The sequence below is a fragment of the Bubalus kerabau genome, chromosome 7, assembly GCF_029407905.1.
Source record: "Bubalus kerabau isolate K-KA32 ecotype Philippines breed swamp buffalo chromosome 7, PCC_UOA_SB_1v2, whole genome shotgun sequence".
In the NCBI taxonomy this organism is placed as follows: Eukaryota; Metazoa; Chordata; class Mammalia; order Artiodactyla; family Bovidae; genus Bubalus; species Bubalus kerabau.
Genome location: NC_073630.1, coordinates 40,122,357 through 40,147,758, shown reverse-complemented (window position 1 = coordinate 40,147,758; position 25,402 = coordinate 40,122,357). Strand labels below are relative to the sequence as shown.

General features: G+C 39.2%; 1 protein-coding gene across 3 annotated transcripts in view; it reads right to left on the bottom strand.

Moving 5' to 3' along the window:
• The window catches only part of USP53 (ubiquitin specific peptidase 53), a 57,396-nt gene extending 42,008 nt beyond the window's left edge, over nt 1-15,388 (bottom strand). For 2 of the 3 annotated variants that reach the window (XM_055588046.1, XM_055588048.1), the window contains exon 1: nt 15,155-15,387. The gene's annotated coding sequence lies outside the window, so the exon portion shown is untranslated. Of the gene's footprint in view, nt 1-15,154 lie in introns of all 3 variants that reach the window. The other variant, XM_055588050.1, reaches the window with a different exon arrangement.
• Nucleotides 15,389-25,402: the final 10,014 nt, after the last annotated feature.

Below are 25,402 nucleotides of genomic sequence, written 5' to 3'. Positions count from 1 at the left end.
TCGGAGAGGGCAATGACACACCACTCCAGTACTCCTGCCTGGAAAATCCCATGGACGGAGGAGCCTGGTAGGCTGCAGTCCATGGGGTCGCTAAGAGTCGGACACGACTGAGCGACTTCACTTTCACTTTTTACTTTCATGCATTGGAGAAGGAAATGGCAACCCACTCCAGTGTTCTTGCCTGGAGAATCCCAGGGATGGTCGAGCCTGGTGGGCTGCCGTCTTTGGGGTCGCAGAGAGTGGGACATGACTGAAGTGATTTAGCAGCAGCAGCAGCAGCTCCTGTGGCCACTGCTGAGTTTTCCAAATTTGTCGGCATATTGATTGCAGCACTTTCACAGCATCAACTTTTGGGATTTGAAATAGCTCAGCTGGAATTCCATCACTTCCACCAGCTTTATTCATAGTAATGTTTCCTAAGGCCCACTTGACTTCACACTCCAGGATGTCTGGCTCTACGTGAGTGTGAGTGATCACACCATCATGACTATCTGGGTCATGACCTTTTTTGTACAGTTCTTCTGTGTATTCTTGCCACCTCTTCTTAATATCTTCTGCTTCTGTTAGGTCCATACCATTTCTGTCCTTTATTGTGCCCATCTTTTCATAAAATGTTCCCTTGATATCTCTTTTCTTGAAGAGATCTCTAGTCTTTCTCATTCTATTGTTTTTTGCTATTTCTTTGCATTGTTCACTTAGGAAGGCTTTCTTATGTCTCCTTGCTATTCCCTGGAACTCTGCATTCAGCTAGGTATATCTTTCTCCTTTGACTTTTCTTAGCTATTTGTAAAGCCACCTCAAACACACACTTTGCCATCCTGTATTTCTTTTTCTTGGGGATGGTTTTGACCACCTCCTGTACAATGTTATGAATCCCATCCAAAGTTCTTCAGGCACTCTGCCTACCAGATCTAATCCCTGGAATCTCTTCGTCACCTTCACAGTATAATCATAATGGATTTCATTTAGGTCATACCTGAAAGGTCTAGTGGTTTTCCCTATTTTCTTCAATTTAAGCCTAAATTTTGCAAAAAGGAGCTCATGATCTGAGCCACAGTCACAAGAAGCAACAGTTAGAATCTGACATGGAACAATGGACTGGTTCAAGGCTGTATATTGTCACCCTGCTTATTTACCTTTTATATAGAGTACATCATGCAAAATGTTGGGCTGGATGACTCACAAGCTGGAATCAAGACTGCCAGGAGAAATATTAACAACCTCAGATATGCAGATGATACCACTGTAATGACAGAAAGTAAAGAGGAACTAAAGAGTCTCTTGATGAGGGTGAAAGAAGAGAGTAAAAAAGCTGGCTTGAAATTCAACATTCAAAAATGTTAAGATCATGGCCATCATAGCAAATAGATGGGGAACCAATGGAAACAGTGACAGACTTTATTTTCTTGGTCTCCAAAATCACTGTGGGTGGTGACTGCAGTCAAGAAATTAAAAGACACTTACTCCTTGAAAGGAAAGCTATGACAAACTAGACAGCATGATTAAAAAGCAGGGACATCACTTTGCCGACAAAGATCCATATAGTCAAACCTATGGTTTTCCCAGTAGTCATGCATGGATGTGAGAGTTGGACCATAGAGAGGGTTGAGTGCCAAAGGACTGATGCTTTTGAACTATGGTGTTGGAGAAGACTTTTGAGAGTCCCCTGGACTGCAAAGGGATCAAAACAGTCAATCCAAAAGGAAATCAGTCCTGGGTGTTCATTGGAAGGACTGATGCTGAAGCTGAAGCTCCAATACTTTGGCCTCGTGATGCCAAGAGCCAACTTACTCGAAAACACCCTGATGCTGGGAAAGATTGAGAACAAGAGGAGAAGGGGGCGACAGAGGATGAGATGGTTGGATGGCATCACCGACTCAACAAACATGAGTGAGCAAACTCCAAGAGATAGTGAAGGACAGTGAAGCCTTGCATGCTGCAGTTCATGAGGTCACAAAGAATCAGATATCACCTAGCAACTCAACAACAAGTGGAGACACCTTCAAGGCCCCTGAGTGTTCTATCCTCACTCTACCCCAACAATCTATCAATGTATCAAAAGAATAATGTGCCACTGGAAAATTAATAAGATTTATCCTAGGAATTCAAATGTAATTCTGTATTTACTCTTTCAGTAAATATTGGGGAAGTTGTGCAGAAAAAGAGCTAACACAGCAATATTTACAGCAGCTGAAAGGTGGAAAAACAACCCATATATTTGACTAAAGAATAAATAAAATATGGTGTATGTGTGTATATGAATGTGTGTGTACACACATAACAGAATACATTATTTAGCCATAAAAAGAAATGAAGTACTTAAACATGCTACAACATAAACACCAAAAACATGTTGAGAAGTGAAAGTCACAGAAGACCACACACTGTAAGATTCCATTCATCCAAAATGTCCAAAAGAGACACCTCTAGAGACAGACAGTAGATAAGTGGTTGCTTACCCTGGAGACGTGAGGGCTATGGAGAACAAGTGAAGACTGGGTTGGAAAGTAATAGCTAAAGGGTATTCAGATTTTTCTCCTTCCAGTTTTATTGAGACATAACTGACACACACACTGTATAAGTTTAAGGTGGATAGCATAAAGATTTGATTTAATACATGATGCAGTGATTATCACAATAAGTTCAGTGAAATATCCATCATCAAATATAGATACAGAATTAAAGAAGTAGGAAAAAATATTTTCCTTGTGATGAGAATTCTTAGGATTGACTCTAAGAACTTTCATATAACAAACAGCAGTGTTAATTATAATCATCACATTGTACACTACATTCCTAGTTCTTAATTTATCGTATAACTAGGAGGCATAACCTGTACCTTTTGACAACCTGCATCTAGTTTACCCACTTCCCCAAGGCCCCACTTCTGGGTAAACCACAATCTGCCCTTTTTCTATAAGTTTATTTGTATGTTTGCTTGTTTTTAAAGTATAACTGACCTATAACATTATGTTAGCTCCTGTTATACAACATAGCAATTTGGCACTTCTACACATTTCAAGGAAAAAAAAAAGTTACAAAATGTCACATTACAAAAACATTACATTATTGACTATAATATAAAAACATTACGTTATTGACTATATTTCCCACACTGTACATTTCATACCTATGACTGCTTTACTTTGCAAATGGAAGCTTATTCCTCTTAAGCTCCCTCACATACTTCCTTCTTCCCTGCAACCTCGGTCCTCTGGCAGCCACTTGTTTGCTCTCTATATTCATAATTCTGTCTCTATTTTGCTATGTATAATTGTTTTGTTTTTTAGATTCTACATATAAATGAAATCACACAGTATTTGGTTTTTTATATGTGATTATTTCAGTTAACGTAATACTCTCTAAGGTCCGTCTAAGCTGTCACAATTGGCAATTTTCATTTTTTATGGGTGAATAATATTCCACTGTATGTATATAAATACACGCAGCACCTCTTCTTTATCCATTCATTTATCGATGGACACCTGGGTTGCTTCCATATCTTGGCTGTTGTAAATAATGCTGCAGTAAACACAAAGGTGCATACATCTTTTCAAAATAGTGTTTTGGCTTTCTTCTGATAAATAGGAGTGCAATTACTGGATCATTTGACAGCTCTTTTTTTTTTTTTTGGCAGTCCTGTTTTTAATTTCTTGAGAAGTTTCCATATTACTTTCCACAGTGGCTGGCCAGTTTATATCTCCACCAATGGTGCACAACGGTTCCCTTTTCTCCACATCCTGGTCAACACTTGTTACCTGTTGTCTTTGTTTTGGCTGTGCTGGGTCTTAGTTGTGGCTTTTCATTGACACATGCAGGATCTTTATTGGAAGCATATGGATCTCATTCCTTGACAAGGATCAAAACTAGGGCCCCTGCATGGGAGTGCGGAATCTTAGTCTCTAGACTGCCAAGGAAGTCCCTGTCGTTTTTTTAAATGACAGCCATTCGGTGATATTTCATTGTGTTTCTGACTTGCATTTCCTTGATGATTAGTGATGCTGAGCATCTTTTCATGTGCCTGTTGGCAATCTATCTTCTTTGAAAAAAATATCTATTCAGATCCTCTGCCCATTTTTTAATCAGCTTGTTTTTCTTCTGATATTGTATTGTATGAGCTCCTTGTATATTTTGGGTATTAATCCTTTATCAAATATATTATTAACAAATACCTTCTCCCATTCAGCAGGTAGCCTTTTCCTTTTGTTGACAGTTTCCTTTGCTGTGCAAAAGATTTTTGGTTTGATGTAGTCCCATTTGTGTATTTTTACTTTTATTTGCTTTACCTGTGGAGGCATGCTGCTGCTGCTGCTAAGTCACTTCAGTTGTGTCCGACTCTGTGTGACCCCATAGATGGAAGCCCACCAGGCTCCCCCGTCCCTGGGATTCTCCAGGCAAGAACACTGGAGTGGGTTGCCATTTCCTTCTCCAGTGCATGAAAGTGAAAAGTGAAAGTGAAGTCCCACAGTTGTATCCAACTCTTAGCAACCCCATGGACTGCAGCCTACCAGGCTTCATGGGATTTTCCAGGCAAGAGTAGTGGGGTGGGGTGCCATCGCCTTCCCCATAGCTCCCAAAATATTACTAAGACTAATGTCAAAGATAGTGTTGCCTATGTATTCCTCCAGAATTTATGGTCTTAGGTCTTATATTTCAACGTTTAATCCACTTTGAATTTATACTTGTGCATGGTGTGACACATTAGTCCAGTGATTCCTTTGCACAGAGCTATCCATTTCTCCCAGGACCATTTACTGAAGACTTTGTCTTTCCTGCTGTATATTCTTGCTTCCTTTGTTATAGATCAACTGTGGGTTCATTTATGAGCTCTCTATTCTTTTCCATTTATCTATGTATCTGTTTTTCTGCCGTATTATATTCTTTTGGTGACTGCAGCTGTGTAATATAGCTTGAAGTAAGGGGACATGATATACCGAGCTTTATTCTTCTTTCTCAAAAATGTTTTAGCTATTCAAGGTCTTTTTTCCATACAAATTGTAGAATTATTTGGCCTAGTCCTGTGAAAAATGCCACTTGTGTTTTGATATGGATTGCACTGAAATTGTAGATTGTCTTGAGTAGTAGGATCATTTTAATAATATTATTTCAATCCATGAGCACAGTATATCTTTCAATCTGTTTGTGTTGTCTTCAGTTTCTTTAATCAGTGCCTTATAATTGTCTAGTGACCAAATAGGAGATGGCAAGAGTGAACGTCAACATTTTAGGAATCAGCGAACTAAAATGGACTAGAATGGATGAATGTAACTCAGATGACCATTATATCTACTACTGTGGGCAAGAAATCCTTAAAAGAAATGCAGTAGCCATCACAGTCAACAAAAGAGTCCAAAATGCAGTACTTGGATGCAGTCTCAAAAATGACAGAATGATCTCTGTTCATTTTCAAGGCAGACCATTCAATATCACAGTAATCCAACCCTATGCCCAGACCAGTAATGCTGAAGAAGCTGAAGTTGAATGGTTCTATGAAGACCTAAAAGACCTTCTAAAACTAACACCCAAAACTGATGTCCTTTTCATTGTAGGAGACTGGAATGCAAAAGTAGGGAGTTGAGAAATACCTGGAATAGCAGGCAAATTTGAAATTTGGGCTTGGAGTACAGATGAAGCAGGGCAAAGGTTAATAGAGTTCTGCCAAGAGAATGCACTGCTCATAGCAAACAGGAAAAGAAAAGAAAACAACAAACAAAAGAGGAATCTACACATGGACATCACCAGATGGTCAACACTGAAATCAGACTGATTATATTTGTTGCAGCCAAAGATGGAGAAGCTCTATACAGTCCGCAAAAACAAGACAGGGAACTGACTATGGCTGAGATCATGAAGTCCTTATTGCCAAATTCAGACTTAAATTGAAGAAAGTGGGGAAAACCACTAAACCATTCAGGTATGGCCTAAATCAAATCCCTTATGATTATACAGTGGAACTGAGAAATAGATTTAAGGGATTAGATCTGATAGAGTGCCTGATGAACTATGGACAGAGGTTCGTGACATTGTACTGGAGACCGGGATCAAGACCATCCCCAAGAAAAAGAAATGCAAAAAAGCAAAACTGCTGTCTGAGGAGGTCTTACAAATAGCTGTGAAAAGAAGAGAAGCAAAAAGCAAAGGAGAAAAGGAAAGATACACCCATTTGAATGCAGAGTTCCAAAGAATAGCAAGGGGAGATAAGAAAGCCTTCCTCAGGGATCAATGCAAAGAAATAGAGGAAAACAACAGAATGGGAAAGACTAGAGATCTCTTCAAGAAAATCAGAGATACCAAGGGAACATTTCATGCAAAGATGGGCTCGATAAAGGACAGAAATGGTATGGACCTAACAGAAGCAGAAGATATTAAGAAGAGGTGGCAAGAATACACAGAAGAACTATACAAAGAAGATCTGCATGACCCAGATAATCACGATGGTGTGATCACTCACCTAGAGCCAGACATCCTGGAATGTGAAGTCAAGTGGGCCTTAGGAAGCATCACTACGAACAAAGCTAGTGGAGTGATGGAATTCCAGTTGAGCTATTTCAAATCCTAAGAGATGATGCTGTGAAAGTGCTGCACTCAATGTGCCAGCAAAGTTGGAAAACTCAGCAGTGGCCACAGGACTGGAAAAGGTTAGTTTTCATTCCAATCCCAAAGAAAGGCAATGCCAAAGAATGCTTAAACTACCGCACAATTACACTCATCTCACACGCTAGCGAAGTAATCCTCAAAATTCTCCAAGCCAGGCTTCAGCAATACATGAACCATGAACTTCCTGATGTTCAAGCTGGTTTTAGAAAAGGCAGAGGAACCAGAGATCAAATTGCCAACATCCGCTGGATCACTGAAAAAGCAAGAGAGTTCCAGAAAAACATCTATTTCTGCTTTATTGACTATACCAAAGCCTTTGACCATGTGGATCACCACAAACTGTGGAAAATTCTGAAAGAGATGCGAATACCAGACCACCTGACCTGCCTATTGAGAAACCTGTATGCAGGTCAGGAAGCAACAGTTAGAACTGGACACGGAACAACAGACTGGTTCCAAATAGGAAAAGGAGTACATCAAGGCTGTATATTGTCACCCTGCTTATTTAACTTCTATGCAGAGTACATCATGAGAAACGCTGTGCTGGAAGAAGCACAAGCTGGAATCAAGATTGCCGGGAGAAATATCAATAACCTCAGATATGCAGATGACACCACCCTTATGGCAGAAAGTGAAGAGGAACTAAAAAGCCTCTTGATGAAAGTGAAAGAGGAGAGTGAAAAAGTTGGCTTCAAGCTTAACATTCAGAAAACGAAGATGATGGCATCTGGTCCCATCACTTCATGGCAAATAGATGGAGAAACAGTGGAAACAGTGTCAGACTTTATTTTGGGGGGCTTCAAAATCACTGCAGATGGTGACTGCAGCCATGAAATTAAAAGATGCTTACTCCTTGGAAGAAAAGTTATGTCCGACCTAGACAGCATATTAAAAGGCAGAGACATTAATTTGCCAACAAAGGTCCGTCTAGTCATGGCTATGGTTTTTCTAGTGGTCATGTATGGATGTGAGAGTTAGACTATAAAGAAAGCAGAGCACTGAATAATTGATGCTTTTGAACTGTGGTGTTGGAGAAGACTCTTGTAAGTCCCTTGGACTGCAAGGAGATCCAACCAGTCCATCCTAAAGGACATCAGTCCTGGGTGTTCATTGGAAGGACTGATGTTGAAGCTGAACTCCAATACTTTGACCACCTCATGAGAAGAGCTGACTCATTGGAAAAGACCCTGACAGTGGGAGGGATTGAGGGCAGGAGGAGAAGGGGACGACAGAGGATGAGATGGTTGGATGGCATCACCAACTCAATGGACATGGGTTTGGGTAAACTCTGGGAGTTGGTGATGGACAGGGAGTCCTGGCGTGCTACCGTCCATGGGGTCACAAAGAGACACGACTGAGCGACTGAACTGAACTGAAGTACCAGACTACAGTCCATGGGGTCACAGAGTGTCAGACACATCTTAGTGACTAAACAACAACAGGTCTTATACCTCCAGAGTTAGATCTTTTTCTAAGTTGTATTCTTTTAAATGCAATTGTAAATTCTAACCACCAATGATTTGATTAGGCTACTAGATCAGTCTCGGTAAATGGTAGTAATAGCTGAAATTGGACTCATTATAGCTGTTATAGGGCTTCCCTTGTGGCTCAGACAGTAAAGCATCTGCCTACAATGCAGGAGACCCGGGTTCGATCCCTGGGTCAGGAAGATCCTCTGGAGAAGGAAATGGCAACTCACTCCAGTACTCTTGCCTAGAGAATCCCATGGACGGAGTAACCAGTAGGCTACAGTCCATGGGGTCTCAAAGAGTCAGACACAACTGAGCGACTTGACTTCACTTCACTTCACTTCATAGCTGTTATGGTTGAACTGTGCTCTGCCCCCCAAGTATTTTGAAGTACTAGCCTCTAGTACCTGTGAACATGATCTCATTTGGAAATAGGGTTTTTACAGATGAGATTAGGTTATGATGAGATCATTAGGATGGGGCCTAATCAAAAAGACTAGCAGAAGTCATTAGAAGAAGAGACAGAGACAAACAGAATATCATGTTTGATACAGAATGATACAGCTACAAGTAAAAGAACACCAAGAATTGACAGCTACCACAAGAAGCTAGAAAGTGGCAAGGGAGGATTCTGTACTGAGCCCTAGAAAGGAACCAATCCTGCTAAAACCTTGATTTTGGACTTCTAGCCTCCAGAACTGTGAGAGAACAATTCTATTGCTTTAAGCTGTCTTGTTTGTGGTCCTTTGTGACAGCAGCCCTAGGAAACTAACACAATAGCTGATAAAGCCTTAGAGACTCCTTTGTTCTTTTAAGTATATTGTTTCTTTCTTGATTATGAAACAGTATTTGTTTTTTATATAGATATCTAAAATACACATAAATATTTAAAACAGAAAATTTAGAAATACATACAATCCCATAGAAGGGGAGAATCACTGTTAATAAAGCTGCTGAAATACACTCTTAACAGTACCCTGGCCTAGCCATCAAACTCTAAAGTGAAATTTCATTTTAACATCTTTTCACTATAAGCAATATAGCTAACTAAGGGACATACTGAAGAGTTTTCAGTGATATATTACAACCATCCACCTTGCTAGTAAAACTATTTAAAACTTTATTTTAGATAATTAGATAGCAAACTATCTATAAGTATGCCTATATTTATATATATATATACTTATATATACCTATACATAGGTAAGTGTGCATGCTAAGTCACTTCAGTCATGTTCAACTCTGCACCACCAGACTCCTCCGTCCATGCGGATTCTCCAGCCAAGAATACTGACTAGAGTGGGTTGCCATCCCCTCCTCCAAGGATCTTCCCATATGTAGGTAGATAGCAAGTTAAAGCAAAACAAAAACAAAAACAACTCATTCATTATAGGGCTCCTTTTTATAAAGTTGAAGGATTATAGTAAGAAAGATAATAGAAGAAGAGATGACTTTTGATACAGAAAACCACAGTCACTCTACAAATGGAGGAACTGAGAAGACGATACTAGAAAATTTATTAAACACAAAATAAAATTAAAGTAATAAGGACAAACCATACTACCACCACCCCAAAAAGCAAATTTTAAGTAACTTTCAATGTTTTGTATCTTTTTGCTCAACTTCTTTATGCCCAATAAAGAACTGTGCTTTATTTATTCTGGCTGTTACCAATCACTAGTTTCCAATGGCAATTAATTAGAGAAAAACAAGAGCGCATATGTATCCAGAATACAGAGTATGAACGTGAAAGACAATGGCTTATGGCAATCTGCTTTAAGACATGATCTTCAGAAGAAAAGTATGCCATGCCAAGGCAGGTATCACCTAACATTCCTTTGCCTTGACAAAGCCCCAAACTGAACTCCTGCTTTACCTCTATCTTCTTCCCCATTTTAGCTGATGGTAACTTCATCATTCTAGTCACTCAGAAGAAATAATCTTGGTATCATCTTTGACGCCTCTTGCTTGAATATCTTAGACAGAATGTGCCCAATTCTTACCACCTCCACTTCTACAATTCTGGACTTCGCCATCATCAGATCTTTCCTGGATTGCCAGACAACGTCGTAATTGTCTCCTTGCTTCTACCATTAGCTGTTACAGTCTATTCTCAAGATTAGACATGAAACTTCTAAAATTAAATGATAAAGCCATCCCTCTGTTCAAAACTTTTTAATGGGTCCTTATTACATTCAGATTAAAAACCAAAAGTCTTTACAATGGCCTGCAAAGCTTATACTACCTGCTAAAAGTAAAAACGCTTTTTTCTAAACTCATACCACTTCTGAGCCCAGATGTGTGGGTTTTTACACAATAAGCAATTCTTTAATTCTCAAGACACTACAATTTAACTCGATTTGACACTACTGGAGTTAGTATCAGATCCCACAAGCCAATGGCTCAGTCCCACTAGAGACTCCCCATTTTAGACACCAACCACAAGTCCCAAGAGTCACCTGTATTTCTGATTAACCACCAATATGTTAGGGGTTCCCTCCAACCTCTGCCAAGGATTCAATTAACTTGCTGCCATGCCTCTGGAAAACAGCTTACTTAAGTGGGTTTCAACTTCATTATAAAAAGATACAACTCATGAGCAGTCTGATGGAAGAGCTGAAACAGGGCAAAAAATGTGGGAAGGGGCAAGGAGCTTCCACACCCTCTCAAGAACACCATCCTCCCAACACCTCTACAAGTTCACCAACCCAAAAGCTCTTCAAACCGCTTCAGTTAGGATTTTTTAATGGAGGTTTCATTGTGTATGCATGCTTGATTAAATATTTGGCCACTGGTGAGTAGCTCAACCTCCACGTCTCCCCTCTCTGGAGCTGTGTGTATATGTATGTGTATGGTGAGGAGAGGGGGTGGAGGGCTGAAAAATTCAATCCTCTAATCACATGGTTGGTTTTGTGGCAATCCGTTCTCACCCTGCGGCTAGCACCCAGTCACCAACACACATTTATCTCGACCATAGCCATCTCAACACACATTTACCACCTTGCAGATTCCAAGAATTTTCGGAGCTGTGTGCCAGGAAACAGGCAGAGACCAAATATACATTTCTTCTTATGTAACACCCATCTTCTCACCTCTAACTTCATCCCTAACTACGTTCCCTTTACATTCTCCGTTTTCAACTTTATGGGCCTCCTCGTTATTCCTGAACAAACCACGCAAACTCCTGCTCTAAAGCCTTGACACTCTATTCCACTGCCTGGAGTACACTTCCTCTTGATACCCACATGACTTCTTCCTGGCTCACTTCATGATTGCTTTGCTCAAAATTCACCTTCTATATGAGGCTTATACTTAAAATTGCAACCCACTCCATATTCCCAATTCCCCTTGCCCTGCTCTACTTTATCTTTTCTCCTTGGCATTCTTCACCAACTAAGATAGCATACAATTGACTTATTGTTTTTTTATCACTGTTTATCATTGTTTCTCCTCCCAATCCTCTTAGAATATAAACTGAATTCCAAGCAACTAGAACAATACAAAGTACATGGTAGGCAGTCATTAAATACTTACTGAATGAAGCTCAGGAAATAAAGCGAAACCTCAATCAACAAACCCTATGAAATCAACAAAGGGGACCCGGGCATTAAAGGTATAGGACAACTTCCCACCACTTGGCAGCTAGGTTAGTGTCAGTAGTATACTGACAAGGAGGTAAGATTATTTCAGGCCTATACAGCAGTACCTTATAATAGAAAACATCTTCTAGGGTTCAAACAGACTGCTCACCTAAAAACAGGGAGGGCCATAATTAGAGGGCCAAGATTTTATTATGCAGGGTGAGAAGTTTAGAAGAAGATAAAGCACAAAGTACCTGGTTAACAAAGAATGCCCTGATGGGTTCTTGACAAGGATGGAATTCATGTTCTGGCACTGACCTCATGATTTCCAATTATTCTACCTCTGAAAAACTTCCACCAACACAGCATATTACTCAACTACTTAATCATTAAAAGCAAATGAATTCCATTATCTATAATTATGATCTATATTAAAAAGTTCATAGAATTATGGTAAGAATCACAAACCATGTCTAAAATAACTAATAAATGCCCCAAACACGGCAAGCACTCAGTAAAAATGCGAGCTAAGTATAATAATAGCAAAAACACAATCTTTGATATAAAATGATTTTAACACTATAAAAAACACATCTGAAGAAAAAGTAAAAGCTGTATTGATATTTTACACCCCATTTTGTTATTCCTCCATTTCTTTAAGCTGATGTATCAATCTTGACTAAAGACATAATCCAGATTAGTGGCATCAGATAAACTGTACAATGAATTATTAACTTCCAAATTTTAAAATCTATTAAGTCATTCTTAGTAGAAAATAAGTAGTTTCATTTGTAGAGCTATCCTACTTTAAGAAAACTTAAAATATGAAAACTTCTAATTACAAAAAGAAGTTTGGGAATGCTTCAGTTTACAAGTAGATTCACCATAGAATTATTTTAAACATTGATTTATGAACTGAGCTAGAGAAAGAGAAATGAGTTACCATGTTAGAAGGCAATGCATCAGAAATAAAGTGAAAGCAATTCTGAAATAATGTAAGCAACAGAGATTTAATTTAGAAGAATTCAACCTATGTACAACTTTTCAGAAAAATTCAAAACTTCCTTAATGACAATTTTAATTCATAAATAACACGACAACCATGCAGCCATAAACAATAACTAGCAACTTTTCTGAAGTGACTCATGTAAAATAAAAGTTCTTCAACCATATGCAATGGCTTGTAGCACGTTGGGGTATGTCACGGAACACCTTTGATGGCAGCCTATGGACCCCTTAGGATGATGTTTGTAAAAACATAAAATATAATTCATGGGATTACAATTAAAAAAGGGCGAAAAAAGTGTATAAGATTCCCAAGAAACCCAGTTACATTAAAATTCAGTTCTAATCATAGACCACAGTTTTAATCATGAATCCTCAGTTAATAAAAGAACTGCTGATAGAGGTTACGGATTAACTTGGAAAAGCAAAGAAGAAATACTTTTGCCTAAATATTCTATACATGTAGTATTCCTAGTATTTAAAAAAATAACTTGCCAAGATTAGGATATTATATAGTTATTTAAAGTTTAAATAACCTTTGAAAGTTTTTATCTCTGGTAAGAACATTTCTTATTCCTACTGTGTGCATATACTATAATGCAAAATAACAGTTTCAACAGGAAAATAATTTGTGACTTGACTACTGAATGTGTACATTACCTTAAAACAGAATTTTCATTTTTGAACTCTGGCTAAAAAAAACTTCTAAATCATTATTCCCAAAATATCCTGGTACTGCACAGTTTAAAATATATATTTGACACTAAATAATGGAAAAGATCTTGAATCACAGTATTTACTAAAATCGTTAAGGTTTTTGATTTTTTAAGAAAAAGAATAAACTAAGTGAGAAATGGTGCCCTTCCACCATTAAAATAGCTTTCTTTGAAAAAACCACTTTTTTGTATCTAAAGAAAATATTAATAAATGACTATTAGTGTCAAGTTACAAGAGCTATACAAATCTACCTACATTTACAAAAACATTTTTTTAGTTAATAGGGAAAATGAAAGATCTGTTCTTGGTTGCTTATTTTTCACACTGTAGGAAAAAAACACACATAACTAGTGTGTTGAGTAGAACAAATCACTTTCATGTTTTATCACTAGTAATTGTGAAAATAAAACAAACTGTACAGTGAGTTCATTTTAAAAACGAATAAAATTTAAAATAAAAACAAAAACCTTGTTTTTTTCAGAGCATAACTAACTCCTTCCTACAGTGTGTTTGTCTATTTGAAATTATGACAACAGCAGATAAATTATATATTCCTTTTTTTTTTTTCATATATTACATTTGCAATATGTTTCATTTGTTTTCATTTCTCTTTGCCTAGACCATCATCATGGAACTGAAAAGAATAGAACATTAAACTAACAAGAAGTATTTAATATTAACTTAGCCAAAAGTTCATTTCAATTCGAATTTTGTTAGGAATTTCTCCTTCTTTTAAATACTGAGAATTACGAACGCTTTTCTTTAAAGAACATTACTAAAAGTGAATCAGATCCTAATCACAAAGAACCTCCTAAATTTAAACATCCCTCAGAAATAGCCTTGAAAACTCACTGCAAAAAAATACATATTTTCTTCCAGATAAGGAAACATTTGGCAAACTCTTATCTAACAAATAAAGCCTTGCAGTACATTTGCAAGCATTAATGAGGCTTCGTACTGATGGAGAAAACCTTGTAGCGGAGTCAAAACCTCAGAGCACGCTCGAAATGCAGGCTTTAGAAACGCTCTCTGTTACACCTGTGCAAGTACTTCCTGTTCTCCAAAGATATTTAAAAGTTGTTTGGTAAACGTCCCGTTGGAGAAAGAAATGGCAACCCACTCCAGTATTCTTGCCTGGAAAATCTCATGGACGGAGGAGCCTGGCGGGCTACAGTCCATGGGGTCGCAAAGAAGTCGGATACGACTGGGCACACACCAGACCAGAAGTGTCCACTAAATCGCCATTTAGAAGCTAAACATTAACTTCCTAAATTACTACTACTAAATCACTGCATTATTACTACTACCACTCAGAAATCACCAGTCTGAAGTCTCACGAATCATCTCTTCTCCAAACAGAGCAACAAAACCTCTTTAAAAAGCGGCTGCTCGAGAGGCAGTGGCTTGGATAGTGAGGGGCAGGCGCCAGGTAAGCATAATATTCATAATTCCAAAGCACTAAGCGACCCAGCAGGATCCCAGGTTCCGCCTCTGGCCAGCCCTCAAATACAGCAGCAACAACCACAACCCAGTAAGTACAGGACCTCCTCCCTACGCGTTCGCCTCCAGCCTGGTCAAAGGCACCTCCGCCAGATCCTGGACGCGGCGGGAGGGCGGCGGGAGGGCTGCGTGACCTCGAGTCTGCCCCGAAGCGGCTGGGGGAGGAGGTCGGGGGGCAGCGAGGAGAGACATCGAGTCTGGGACTGGAACGTGGGTCTTCCAGTCAGGCCCGCGGAGGTCGCAGGTCTTTGGATCTCCAGCCAGGGACTAGTTTCGGAGACTTACCTTGAGCTCTGCCCTTTTAGCAAGACGGGCGTGCGGTCCAGGTAGAGAAATATGGGCCTTCTACCGCCACAGGGCAATCTCCCGCTGGCCCAGCTCCGCGTCAAGCTGACACCAGGCTGACACACCAACAGCTGCCAGCGAAACCGAGGCTCACCGGGAACTGGAGCAGAGGCGACTGGTCTCCGCCGCCCAGACCTCGACCCAGCGCATGGAGCATGCGCACACGCCTCACCACCCAAAGGCCAGTCAGGCCAGTGACACCTGCGATCAACAGGTCCTGGGAGCCCCGCCCAAATCCCCGCCTCACCCCCGCCCCGCCTCCTCGAAGTTGACCCCGCCCTCAGGCTCCAGGAGCTGGCTCCGCCCCCACACGCGATTTCCCGGCTTTCCAGACCTGCGGATCTGTGTTCCCGCGCGGGTTCGATAGGGCTGGTGATCCAGTTGACTTACTCCGAGCCGCGAGATCCCGCGAGAGCAGGGAATTGACTATTTTTCTTAAGGCGGGAGCGGAGCGCTGGGGTTAACTGTTCGAGAAGGCTGCAGGTTGGTTTTTGTGGTGTAGAGAGAAAAAAGGAATAGTTGTGGAAGTAGTTATTCCGATACTCTTGGTCATTTATTTATTCATTATTTTCTAAGGTCAGGGACACGAATCCACCAGACACTGGGTTTTAAGTTAGTTGTTATTACCTCAGAGAAAACGACCTGTATCGGTTGGCCTCGAAACCCTAGGCGAATTCGCAGTTCTCTTTAGCTTTCTGTGAATCCTTACAACCTGTTTGCAGTTAAATGATTTACGTTGGCTTGAATGTATATTCCCCAACTGGTTGTTTCGTGACTATTTAATAAAATGAAAGGCTTAATAAACATGTTGACCCCGTTAATGGTTAAGTGTGAGAAAAATTTGGCGTCCTCCTTACTGTGCTTTCAACAGGTTTTAAGTTGCAAGCTAATGTTTGGGAAATGGGCGAAACTTCGTTTTGTAATAACTTGTTTCTTAGGAATAGTAGTAAAAGGAAAACCCACTGTCATCTTTAGTATAAACGATCCCTCTCAATGAGTAGTAAGGTTTTGGAACTCATTTCAAAGCTGTTGCAGGTTCAACATACAGATTCTAAAAATTGATCAAACAGGTAGGTAACTCGAAATGTCTATTTGAAGAAACAGAAAGAGGAAACATTTTAGATTGATATAGGCAAGTAGTACCTGTGACGGAATCAAGGAGAATTTGTTGAGCATTTATTGTTCCCTTCACTGAATTGGGCACTGAAGAAAATACAGTGAAGTTTAAAATAGGGTTCTTGCCCTCAGGAAATTTAAAACTTGGAGAAGGAGAAAAAGAACTACATTAAAAAAAAAAAGCACCATTAATTCTCCCCCCTAGTGCTACTTTCTCCTGGTTTTGCGACTACCTCTCTGAGGCACTTTAAATATTTTTATTCTTAACTGTGCCCTCTGTGTTCCCAAACTCCATTTTCTTGTGTTGTAACTTCTTTTGTGTCTTTGAACAGTCTTTTCCCCACGATGGACTTATCTACTAGGTATACTGGGCACCTGGAGAAGGAAATGGCACCCACTCCAGTATTCTTGCCTGGAGAATCCCAGGGACAGAGGAACCGGGTGGGCTGCCATCTATGGGGTCGCACAGAGTCGGACACGACTGATGTGACTTAGCAGCAGCAGCAGCATCCTGGGCACCAAGGACTCCCAAATGGATATCTTCAGCTTAGACCCTTTTAAGCAACAGCATCTTTGGGTGTCATGTGCTGAGTCACTTCAGTAGTATCCAACTCTTTGCAACCCTATGAACTGTAGCACACCAGGCTGCTCTGTCCATGGGATTCTCCAGGCAAGAATGCTGGAGTGGATTGTCATTCCCTTCTCCAGGGGATCTTCCTGACCCAGGAATCGAACCCTGTCTCTCATCTCTTATGGCTTCTGCATTGCAGGCAGTCATATAGGTATGTCCCAAATTGACTTGGACATCTTTTCTGTTCCCTACTCCTAGTGTCGTATCTCTTCCCACCCATCTGGAACCTACACTGCTTTCATTCCCTATTTTAGATAATAGCACCCAGTTGCCCAAGTCAAGAATCCATGTGTACCCCTATATTACATTTCCTTCATTTCCTCTGTCCTGATACCAAATTTGATTAATTCATCTCCTTAAGGATCTCTCAACCCCCACACCCCTTTTAATCTCCATTCTCACTGTCTTAATCTATCGGCTAATCATCATCTCTCCTAACTCATCTCCCTTGGACCACTGCAATAGGCTCTAGTTATTTCCCACTCCAGTCCAACATCCATGTCTGTTAATAATTTTTATAACACAAAAATATGATTACAATATTACCAAGCTTTTTTCAGGAGCTCCCCATCTCCTTCAGGACCTGGCCCCAGACTTAGTCTCATCTACTACTCTTGCCCATTTACGCCATGCTAGCTGTATTGAATTCCTTGCTCATCTGTGTTTCTACTAGGTTCTCTCAAGATCTTTTAGGTCTCAGTTGAATACTTATTTCATCCATGGAAACTTTCATAACTTCCTGAGACAGATTTGCCCTTCCTTCACCCTTTTTGGGTTTATCTATAACAATTATGTTATAATATAGTTATTTCTTTGCAAATGTAATTGACAGAGCACTCTTGAAAAATAATTTGAACTTTGGATAATAAAGACTCATACTATCTCCCTGCCTCCTTTCTAGATTGTAGAATGCCCTTCAGTTTACCATGCTCAAGAATTTGACAAAACCGTAACTGTACAGTTTTTTTAATCATATAACTTCAAACTTTCTGCTACTTCTTGGCATATTTAAGTACTGAGTTTTACATGGTATACTAGGTCACAAGTTAGAGTCAAATGGGCAGTCTGAAGCAAACAGTGAAAAAAAGGAAAATTGACAGTGCACTGTATTTTAGGACAGGAGTTGCTCCCAAAAAACTTTGTAGTTAGAAATGTCACAACATAAGTTTTAAATGTACTGCCTCTGAGAATTACTGTTTGTTCTCGAAGTATATGTGCAGTTATTGGGCAGACCCAAATTAATGAGGAAAAATCTCTGCACTTCTCACTGACTTGAGGTCATGAAAGAAAAGATTTGGAATGCCAAAGACCACCTTATGTTGTTTGAATGAGGCCAAGCCAAAGTTTACATCATCAGCACCACCACACTTACATACCTCTTTATTATTCTGGAGTGATTATAATCCAGACTTCGGGAGATGTACCATCTTGTGGTTCTATTCACCCTATTCACTAATAAGTGGTAGCAGTAGCAGATGCAGGCTTCGGGAGATGTACCATCTTGTGGTTCTAATCACCCTATTCACTGATAAGTGGTAGAGGTAGCAGTATTCTGTTCTGAGAAGCTGTCATCTGGTAGTTCCAGGAGGTAAACAACAGCTAAAGACATGGCAAACCATGAATGGGCTGGGTAGGATAAAGTGAAATATAGTATAGAGAAGTTGTAGCTAAATGGCTGTCTCAGGATTGGATGTGAGACTAACTCCTTTTTTCCTAATTGCATGAAGGAAATGTTGACAAGTGTTATCTTCTTAGTAAACTTGTAGAGAACAGGGACTATATTTTTTCACTGTGAATTTCTAGGGCATAGCACAGTGCCTGGCATAGATATATAACAAATGTGTTCAGTGGATAGGCTGAAGAACTAGAAGTTCTGTTAATTTTTTAGAGAATAGAGACATCTGTGTGGACCAGAATTGGGGAAAGCTGCTATGGGAGATCAGATATGAGCTTCAACTTGGAAGGTTCATGGGTAGGCGTATTTGAATCTCTGTGAAGGAGATATGACTATTCAAGAGCAAAGTTTTAGAAACAGGAATTAAAGCCAATGCAGGGCTATAATAGGAAGCCTTTTAAGTTCTTGAACAGGATGTTTAGTTTGGAATTATATACGGATTTGTAGGGGAAATTGTAGTGAGGCAAGAAGATGAGCTAAATCAGTACAATTCCAGAGAAACCTTCAGTGATGATGAGGCCAAGCAAAAAATCTAGTCATAATCAACCACTTCCTCTATGACTCACATACCAATTTTTGTAACACCATCCTCTTACATGGCTTTCCTCCAACCTATTTGGTTGTTCCTTTTCAACCTGCTTTTCTCTTACACTTTCTAGATGATGGTGTTCGTTGTGCCTGGCCCTAAGACCAGGTTTTATTCTCATGGTTTTAAATATATATTTCGCACACAGCAGCCAAAGTAGCCTATTTTAAATATTGACATGTTACCCCCCTACTTAAAATTGTTCAAAGACTTACTATATACATAAAATAAAATCCAAATAGACACCTGAAGGAGCTATTCTTCCCTCCGTAACAGCATCTCATGCTATCAAGGATTTTGCACTCTTTATTCCCTATACCTAGAACCCTGGTTCTTAATGGGGGGTGCTATTGTCTCTCAAGGGACATTTGGCAAAGGCCAATATGTTGCTGATTGTCACAGGGTAGGAAGGGAGTGCTGCTACTGGTATCCAGTTGGGGTGAGGCCAATTCTAAACACCACACAACAGACAAGTCACCCACAACAAAGAATTATATGGCTCAAAATGTCATTAGTGCCAAAGCTGGGAAACCCTGACCTACAATGCCTTCCCCTGAGTCTCCAAGTGGCTGACTCCTTTTCATCCTCTATACTCTAGTTTTAACTTTGTTTTCCTAGAAGTCTTCTTTGACTTAGAACTTCCTACCTGTCTCTATCACAGTGTTCTGTTTATTCATCTCATACCACTTTTCAAAACCTGTGATTATTTAGTTTATTTGTTTGTCTTTCTCACTATCTAGAAAGCAGATCCCATGAAAAGCCTCTCTCCATCATTATTCTTTCTGTAAAGGCTAATACAGTGGCACAGAGTAGGCATCAATAAAGAGTTATTTGACACCTGAATCTGGATCTACAGTGTCATAGAATGAAAACAATAAGGCTTTTTCTTCTTCTTTTTTTCTGTAAAATTAAAATATGCAGTTACTGAGAGAACAGATTGAAGACACCTGCAAGGAAGTTGTCATCACTCAGTGTCTTCTGGAAGTCAGCTGGCCTGAGGTCAGTATTCAGATGTGCTCCACAAATACCCTTCCTTCCTAAGTAGCTTCTCACAATCAGAACCAAAAGTAGAATCATACTATGGCCAATTTAACTAATGTCTGTGAAGTAAAGAGAATCAGGCAGGAAGGAAAAAAAAGAAACAAGGATGAATAATACCAAAAATGATATAAAATTATTTGATCAAACTAAGAAGTTTAGAAGACCCAATTTTTTAATATGTTGCATGTCTTTACAAAGCTGTTTCAAAACTGTATTTAGAATTACCTGGTTAAAATACATTTTAATTTTTTTCAGTTAAGAAAATATGTATTGTGGACATATATTGCTTTGTCCTTTCCTGCTTTTACCAGTAATAATAGATCATACCACTTAACCCCAGGATGGGCATAACTCCATGTTGAGCATTTCATCATTTTCTGGCTCTGGTGATTAGTGTATGAGTGATTTGAGCTAATCAGTATTCTTTCTCAGGAGTTTTCAAATTATTAATAGAGCTTACAGGAAAGATCCTTTTTCTTCTCTGTGTACAAAGCTATAAAACTGTAAGCTCAGAGGTGCTTGTGGCAATGTGCCTTGTCATTTACAGTATCTAGTCTGAAAGAATAAGGCAGCTTTGGAGGAGAGGGGAAAGAGAAAAGTTCCTAAGGGTTCTCTAGCCTCTTATAAAATAGGTAATTCAGGAACTGAGTGTTCACTAAACTGCAGCATGACCTTTTGTTAAACATCAGATTAAATTCAGTATCCATAGCATCTTAGCCAGCTCTTCCTTAGGCACAACTTTACTGGCCTTACATTCCAATCTTTCTATTAGCTAGTTAACCACATTGAGTGGTTTAACCAGTAACCTCCTTAATTTTGCTGACTTATTGTCAGTTTAAGCAATTTCATTACCTTTGTTATTTCACTTTGAAGCATCCTAATTTTCTTATCTGTAAAACTGGGATGAGAAATAATACTTATATATGATGTATTTTGATGTTCCCAGATAAAAGCAACTATAAAGTCTTATACTGTGTTATTATGGCCATTAGTGTTGTTATTACAGTTACCAATACTGCTGTCATCAATGATAATATGTTGCTATAAGAACCTGTATATTGTTTTTCTTGCTATAATATGTATTTTATTACAGTCTCAAAGATACACAAGGCTTTAGATTCCTTCTGGTCCAGCCTCCTACTCACTAAAGTACTATCCCTGACAGTAGTTGTCCAAACTCTGTTCAAATATGGTAACAGCAGTAGAAAACTTGATGTTTTGTGAGACATCCTTTTCTTTTTAAGACTTCTTTAACCACTAAGAAATTTTCATCACGGTGAGTTGAAACTTACCTTCTAGTAATTTCTATACACAGATCTTATTTCTATCCTTTATAGGAACGGAGATCTATGTTCTCTTTTCCATAAGACACTACTGAACTTTGAAAACATGTTTTGTGTTTTCTAGCGAAAAGTTCTCTCAAAAATTTTTTGAAGGCCTAGTAAAATATTAAACTAATATGCTCATTCATTCATTCTACTTCACCTTATCCCACAAAGATTTAAAGTAAATTCTAAAAAATAAAATAAATTCTAACATATAATATAAAACAATGGTCAAACATAAATAAGAAAAAGAATCAGAACTATGAGAAAGTAGAATATGAGTAGAATGTAAAGAGTGAGAATGAAAGAATAAAAATAAGCATGAGCCTGTGGCTTAAGTTTGTTTGACTCTGATCTGAAATTATAAGTGAATATGATATTTATCAGTGACAGGAAACATTTTTCTGTCATCATCTAAAATGCTTTTTCCTCTACGTTGGCCCTCATCTAAAAAGGCTCTTACCTGTGTTCACTGACAATAGACTCATCTACATGTCCCTGGAAAATGAAGTAATAGGCATCATAATCCATGAAACTGACTTCAGGATGCAATATTGTTGTCAACTTCTGGAAAAAATATGGTGACAAAAAAAAAATGCTTCTGCAATTAGCATGATTATCAGTTCAGTTCAGTTCAGTTGCTCAGTTGTGTCCAACTTTTTGCAACCCCATGGACTGCAGCACTCCAGGCTTCCCTGTCCATCACCAATTCCTGGAGCTTGCTCATTCTCATGTCCATTGAGTCCATGATGCCATCCAACCATATCATCCTTTGTCATCCCCTTCTCCTCCTGCCTTCAATCTTTCCCAGCATCAGAGTCTTTTCCAATGAGTCAGTTCTTTGCATCTGGTGGCCAAAGTATTGGAGTTTCAGCTTTAACATCAGTGCTTCCAATGAATATTCAGGACTGATTTCCTTGAGAATTGATGGTTTGATCTCTTCGCAGTCCAAGGGACTCTTAAGAGTCTTCTCCAACACCACAGTTCAAAAGCATCAATTCTTTGGCGCTCAGCTTTCTTTATAGTCCAAGTCTCACATCCATACGTGACTACTGGAAAAACCATAGCTTTCACTAGATGGACCTTTGCTGGCAAAGAAATGTCTCTGCTTTTTAGTATGCTGTCTAGAATAGTCATAGCTTTTCTTCCAAGGAGCAGGCATCTTTTAATTTCATGGCTGCAGTCACCATCTGCAGTGATTTTGGACCCCAAGAAAATAGTCTGTCACTGTTTCCATTGCTTCCCCATCTATTTACCATGAAGTGATGGGACCAGATGCCATAATCTTAGTTTCTTGAATGTTGAGATTTAAGCCAGCTTTTTCACTTTCCTTTTTCACTTTCATCAAGAGGCTCTTTAGTTCCTCTTCATTTTCTGCCATAAGGGTGGTATCATCTGCATATCTGAGGTTATTGCTATTTCTCCTGGCAGTCTTGATTCTAGCTTGTGCTTTATCCAGCCCAGGCATTTTGCATGTTGTACTCCCCACAGAAGTTAAATAAGTAAGGTGATAATATACAGCCTTGATGTACTCCTTTCCCATATTGGAACCAGTCTGTTGTTCCATGACTGGTTCTAACTGTTGCTTCTTGACCTGCATACAGATTTTGCAGGAGGCAGGTTAGGTGGTCTAGTATTCCCATCTCTTGAAGCATTTTCCACAGTTTGTTGTAATCTACACATTCAAAGGCTTTGGTGTTTTCAATAAAGCAGAAGTAGATATTTTTCTGGAATTCTCTTGCTTTTTCTATGATCCAACGGATGTTTCCTCTGGTTCCTCTGCCTTTTCTAAATCCAACTTGAACATCTGGAAGTTCATGGTTCACATACTGTTGAATCCTGGCTTGGAGAATTTTGAGCATTACTTCGCTAGCATGTGAGATGAGTGCAATTGTGCAGTAGTTTGAGCATTCTTTGGCATTGCCTTTCTTTGGGATTGGAATGGAAACTGACCTTTTCCAGTCCTGTGGCCACTGCTGAGTTTTCCAAATGTTCTGGCATATTGAGTGCAGCATTTTCACAGCATCATCTTTTAGGATTTGAAATAACTCAACTGGAATTCCATCACCTCCACTAGCTTTGTTTGTAGTGATGCTTCCTGGGGCCCACTTGACTTTGCATTCCAGGATGTCTGGCTCTAGGTGAGTGATCACACCATTATGATTAGCTGGGTCCTGAAGATACTTTTGGTATAGTTCTGTGTATTCTTGCCAACTCTTCCTAATATCTTCTGCTTCTGTTAGGTCCATACCATTTCTGTCATTTATTGAGCCCATCTTTGCATGAAATGTTCCCTTGGTATCTCTGATTTTCTTGAAGAGATGTCTACTCTTTCCCATTTTGTTGTTTTCATTTTTTTTCTTTGCACTGAGCACTGAGGAAGGCTTTCTTATCTCTGCTTGCTATTCTTTAGAACTCTGCATTCAAATGGTTCTATATTTCCTTTTCTCCTTTGCCTTTGTCTTCTCTTCTTATCACAGCTATTTGTAAGGCCTCCTCAGACAACCATTTTGCCATTTTGCATTTCTTTTTCTTGGGGATGGTCTTGCTCCCTGCCTCCTATACAATGTCACAAACCTCCGTCCATAGTTCATCAGGCACTCTATCAGATCTAGTCCCTTAAATCTATTTCTCACTTCCACTGTATAATTGTTAGGGATTTGATTTAGGTTATACCTGAATGGTCCAGTGGTTTTCCCTACTTTCTTCAATTTAAATATGAATTTGGCAATAAGGAGTTTATGATCTGAGCCACAGTCAGCTCCCGATCTTGTTTTTGCTGACTGTATAGAGCTTCTCCATCTTTGGCTGCAAAGAATATAATCAATGTGATTTCGGTATTTACCATCTGGTGATGTCCATGTGTAGATTCGTCTCTTGTGTTGTTGGAAGAGGGTGTTTGCTTTGACCAGTGTGTTCTCTTAGGAAAACTCTGTTAGCCTTTGCCCTGCTTCATTTTGTTCTCTGAGGCCAAACTTGCCTGTTACTCCGGGTATCTCTCTTGACTTCCTACTTTTGCATTCCAGTCTCCTGTGATGAAAAGGACATCTTTTTTTGGTGTTATTTCTGGAAGGTCTTGTAGGTCTTCATAGAACCATTCAATTTAGCTCTTTCAGCATCACTGGATGGGGCATAGACTTGGATTACTGTGATACTGACTGGTTTGCCTTGGAAATGAACAGAGATCATTCTGTCATTTTTGAGATTGCACCCAAGTACTGCATTTCAGACTCTCATGTTGAGTGTGATGGCTACTCCATTTCTTCTAAGGGATTCTTGCCCACAGTAGTATATATAATGGTCATCTGAATTAAATTCACCTATTCAAGGTAAATTAGAAGCGGTCAAACAGGAGATGGGAAGAGTGAACATTGACATTAGGCATCAGTGAACTAAAATGGACTGGAATGGGTGAATTTAATTCAGCATGATAATGGTTTGAGCAAATTATTTCCTCTCTTGGTTCAGCAGTTTAAGTAAGACTGTTTTGAGGTATTTTGTAATGATGTCATTTCATTAGCCAATGTAAGTTTGTGTTCAAAATACTAACTTTTTTGTTCCATTATTTTGTTGTTATGAATTGGTATTAAGGCACGTTTCACAAATTTTAAAGCCCTTAGTTTTTTTGGACACAGATGCTTGTATTACTTCAGTACATCAGCATCTTCATCATCTGTTTCCTTCATTTCTTTAAAACATCCTATTATTTTTTGAAGTTTTAGTCCATATTTCTTAAGATTTAGTATTCTTCCTCCATTTTTATATTGCCAAAATTAATGATAACTTGTTTGTCTTCAGCTCAGTCATTGAGGAA